The 5,514-nt window shown below is 36.7% G+C and overlaps 1 pseudogene; it reads left to right on the forward strand.

The window, feature by feature from the left end:
• Window positions 1–211: 211 nt before the first annotated feature.
• LOC117078429 lies at window positions 212–931 on the forward strand (annotated as a pseudogene).
• Window positions 932–5,514: the final 4,583 nt, after the last annotated feature.

Here is a 5,514-nt window from a genome sequence, read left to right on the forward strand (position 1 = left end):
AGGATTTAATAAATTCTAAAAATGTCTACATGTATCAGTGATAACAGTATTATTATAAATATAAATATATAGAAATATAAAGTATATGGTATTAAAAACAGACCTGGCTAATATAAACATATATAAAGTATGTCACTTCTCTTGTAATAACAGTATAAAGATCGATCTACAGTTTGCCCTTTGCCTTAACTCCTCTTAAACCACTCCTCCAATGGTCAGTGTTGACCTTGAGTCAACAACCGCTGAACCCAGGAGTCCCCACAGATGTCTAGATTCAGCACCTGTAGGGCCCCACCTACCCTCTATGCTGTGTGTTATGACTCCAGAAATAATTAATTGCAACTTGCATTTTTAAGTCCACAGGCAAATTTGAAATCTAACTAGAAAAAGTAGCAGCAAAGGCATTTTGCTGGTGCTCAGAAGAATGTTGGCTCTGCTGGGGTCACCGTGGTGATTGTCCATGATGACCTACTGGGATTTGCCCTCCAAGAGTGCCCTTCGGTCCTGGAATACAAAGCGCAAGCTGGAAACAGCTCCTTGCATAACACGCCTCCATGTTTCAGCATCTATGTCATGGTCCTGGAGTGGATTAAAAACAATGGAGGTACGGCGACCATGGAGCAGCTTAGCTCCATCAAATTCCAAATGATTTATGAGATTACTGATAATTCTTAAGGATTCTACGTATGTCCAGTGGAGCCCCGAAATAGAAGCAAGAGGAATATTCCGTTCCACATAGGCAATGCCAAAGGAAATGATGCTTTAGAAAAAACGATTTATTGATAAAGCTCTTGAACTCAATATGTTGTCCTTGAAAGGGCATAGGTCTGTGGGAGTTATCAGGGCCTCTCTGTGTAATGCTGTCACGATTGAAGATGTTCAGAAGCTAGCCACCTTCATGAAAAACTTTTTAGAGATGCATCAGCTATGAACACATCCTAACCAGTATATACTCTGTTCTTGAACAACATACAAAGTTTAAAGTAACTTGGGAATGGCTATAAAAAGTTAACAAACACATTATTTTTCTCAAATGAACATGTTTATTGTAGATTCTTCTTTTTTGAAAGAACAACAGCAAAACATCTACAGCTCTGTAAAACTGGTGGGACCTAATATTCACCTTAATTCTGACTTGAACTGGAAGCATTTTAAGAAATCTTCTTGTTGCTTTTCTTTTTTCACTTTTAAGACCTCTTGTGGTTACATTATGCCTACCAAGGTAATTTAGGATAACCTCTTAGAGGTCAACTTATTAACAATCTTAATCTTATCAGAAACATTAATTCCCCTTTTCTATACAGCCAAACGTACCAAAGGTTTAGGAGCTTAGAATATCTTTAATGGACATTATTCTGCTTACTGCAGTCTGTATGTGTTATTACATTTTGATATTTCTAGAGGCCATTCCACCAGTGTTTCTACCCCATCTCCGAGAGTTTCTGTGTGAATATTCAACCATGGAACTTTCTTTAGAGGTCAAATATTCTTACAATTAAGTATGGACCTGGTCCTCATCTTTCTCTTCCTACCCAATGTAGAAGATGAGATCTTCTTTGCACAATAATAAGGAGACTTGACTTTTACCTTTATGGTTAGCATTAGTTACCAATTAATTGCTCTGTTTTTTGTTATTTTTTCCCAAAGTAATTAAACTGAGCAATTCTACTGTACTCAATATTATTATTTCCCCCATAGTTCTCCAAAGACTGATGCAATACCCAGTTTGCATATCCCCACCAATTATATCATCCCAGTTTATCACAGGAGAGCATGTTAACAATTGCACTGCTACCTTGTGTCAGGAGCTCTCTGCTCCACACCATGGTTATGGAATCCTCATTTCCAGATGGGAGGTATTTAATTCAGTTCAAAATCTCATCTAAGTGTTTTCTTTCTGACAAAAACGCTGTGTTAACATTTCCAAGTTGGTTTCCCCTGAAAGCAGAGTGCAAAATGAAGTTTTGCATGCAGTAGTTATATTTTGAAGTGTGCTTGAATTAATTCCTCTAGAACGGAGAGGAAGACAAAATGAATGGACAAAGAGACAAATCAAGTGATCTTAAAGGAACCTCATAAAACCATGCGAAGAGTTCCAAAAATAGTATGGAGAGGCTACGACCCTGAGTCAGATGACTCTCTTCAACTGAAACAATTCCTAAAGAGTGCTGAGGGTAGAGGACTGAACAATAAATCTTATTTCTGAAGAACTTCTGTGAGTATCACAGCATCCATGAATTTATAGAACTTTCTCTTGCTAACTCTTTCTCTTAAAAACTAGTCTTCCCAAACCCAATTGCTCTTTGCATTTAGAAATAAAAATCCTAAAAACACTAATCACCTCAAAGTAAGAAAACAGAGATATGACAAAATGCCTGAACAAGAGAAAAGAATGAAAATAACAGCTTGCCTTGAACATGAGAAGAAAATGAAATAAATACAGGTAGAATACCGAAGTTAAGGTCTACATATCTGCCCTATATGTTACAAATCCAGATTATATTAAAGGCAGGCAATTGAAATTCTCTTACACTAAAAACAAAGTTGCATTATTTTCCAAGAACATGTGCAGGGAACTTTACATAATTAATGCAGTCATTAATTATTTCATTACAATATTTGACTACCTATTCTATGTCTGCCCATGAATCAAGTGCCATTGATTCCAAACTGTATAAATAAAACAGAAATCTGCATGATGCAACTTATTTCTCATGTGGAGCCAGCAGTAAGAAATAAAATAAAAACTCTAAAAAACAAAATAGCATTATTTCAGATTATAAAAAATATTTTTATTATAATAAGTAGTAAACTAACCAGGTAATGTGGTAAAGAATAACTTGGGATGATATTTTAACTAGGAATTATTTAATATTAGGTTATCAATAATTATTTTTCAATTCTTAATAAACTAAAAGTTCATTGAGATCCATTCTTCAGTTTGATTTTTATTTCTTAACATTTTCTTCATTTCATTTGTAATTCCTTGGAACAACTCCACAATATAACTTCTTATCATAGTTACTAAAAGAGTAATAATATAACATATGATTTACAATAACTGTCAGTATTTTAGAATATTTTAATCTAAATTAACAGCTCTATTTCTCTTTTGTGTGCTTTGTGTGTTAAGTTATTTTTAAAAGTATAGTACTATAAAACTGTAAGTTTAAACTATTATCACTTACTTTATTTGAAACTAATGGCTTAGAAGATGAAGATCTGGGGGTGGAGCATGATGGCCGAATAGGAACAGCTCCAGTCTCCAGCTCCCAGCACGAGTGACAAAGAAGACGGATGATTTCTGCATTTTCAAATGAGCCTCTGCTGCGGATACCCAAGCAAACAGGATCTGGAGTGGACCTCAAGCCATTTCCAACAGACCTAGAGCTGAGGGTCCTGACAGTTAGAAGGAAAACTAACAAACAGGAAGGACACCCACACCAATATCCCATCAGTACGTCACCATCATCAAAGATCAAAGGCAGATAAAACCAAAAAGATGGGGAAAAAGCAGGGTAGAAAAGCTGGAAATTCAAAAAATAAGAGTGCATCTCCCCCTCCAAAGGAACACAACTCATTGCCAGCAACGGATCAAAGTTGGATGGAGAATGACTTTGATGAGTTGAGACAAGAAGGCTTCAGTCCATCAAACTTCTCAGAGCTAAAGGAGGAATTATGTACCCAGCACAAAGAAACTAAAAATCTTGAAAAAAGAATGGAAGAATGGATAACTAGAATAATCAATGCAGAGAAGGCCATAAACGAACTGACAGAGATAAAAACCATGACATGAGAAATACGTGACAAATGCACAAGCTTCAGTAACCAACTCGATCAACTGGAAGAAAGAGTATCAGCCATTGAAGATCAAATGAATGAAATGAAGCAAGAAGAGAAGTCTAAAGAAAAAAGAGGAAACAGAAATGAACAAAGCCTGCAAGAAGTATGGGATTATGTGAAAAGACCAAATCTACATCTGATTGGGGTGTCTGAAAGTGAGGGGGAAAATGGAACCAAGTTGGAAAACACTGTCAGGATATCGTCCAGGAGAACTTCCCCAACCTAGTAAGGCAGGACAACACTCAAATTCAGGAAATACAGAGAACGCCACAAAGATACTCCTCAAGAAGAGCAACTCCAAGACACATAATGGTCAGATTCACCAAAGTTGAAATGAAGGAAAAACTGTTAAGGGCAGCCAGAGAGAAAGGTCGGGTTACCCACAAAGGGAAGCCCATCAGACTAACAGCAGACCTCTCGTCAGAAACTCTACAAACCAGAACAGAGTAGGGGCCAATATTCAACATTCTTAAAGGAAAGAATTTTAAACCCAGAATTTCATATCCAGCCAAACTAAGTTTCATCAGTGAAGGAGAAATAAAATCCTTTACAGATAAGCAAATGCTTAGAGATTTTGTCACCACCAGGCCTGCCTTACAAGAGACCCTGAAGGAAGCCCTAAACATGGAAAGGAACAACCGGTATCAGCCATTGCAAAAATATGCCAAAATATAAAGACCATCGATGCTAGGAAGAAACTGCATCAACTAACGAGCAAAATAAACAGTTAATATTATAATGGCAGGATCAAGTTCACACATAACAATATTAACCTTAAATTAAATGGACTAAATGCTCCAATTAAAAGACACAGACTGGCAAACTGGATAAAGAGACAAGACCCATCAGTTTGCTGTATTCAGGAGACCCATCTCACATGCAGAGACACACATAGGCTCAAAATAAAGGGATGGAGGAAGATCTACCAAGCAAATGGAGAACAAAAAAAAAGCAGGGATTGCAATCCTACTCTCTGATAAAACAGAATTTAAACCAACAAAGATCAAAAAGACAAAGAAGGCTATTACATAATGGTAAAGGGATCAATTCAACAGGAAGAGCTAACTATGCTAAATATATATGCACCAATAGAGGAGCACCAAGATTCATAAAGCAAGTCCTTAGAAACTTAAAAAGAGACTTAGACTCCCATACGATAATAATGGGAGACTTCAACACCCAACTGTCAACATTAGACAGATCAACGAGACAGAAAGTTAACAAGGATATTCAGGAATTGAACTCAACTCTGCACCAAGCGGACCTAATAGACATCTACAGAACTCTCCACCCCAAATCAACAGAATACACATTCTTCTCAGCACCACATCAGACTTATTCCAAAATTGACAATATAATTGGAAGTAAAGCACTCTTCAGCAAATGTAAAAGAATAGAAATTACAACAAACTGTCTCTCAGACCACAGTGCAATCAAAGTAGAACTCAGGACTAAGAAACTCAATCAAAACCGCTCAACTACATGGAAACTGAACAACTTGCTCCAGAATGACTACTGGGTATATAACAAAATGAAGGCAGAAATAAAGATGTTCTTTGAAACCAATGAGAACAAAGATACAACATACCAGAATCTCTGGGACACATTTAAAGCAGTGTGTAGAGGGAAATTTATAGCACTAAATGCCCACAAGGAAAAGCTGGAAAAATC

This window comes from Trachypithecus francoisi, unplaced genomic scaffold, assembly GCF_009764315.1.
Source record: "Trachypithecus francoisi isolate TF-2019V2 unplaced genomic scaffold, Tfra_2.0 Lachesis_group0, whole genome shotgun sequence".
NCBI lineage: Eukaryota > Metazoa > Chordata > Mammalia > Primates > Cercopithecidae > Trachypithecus > Trachypithecus francoisi.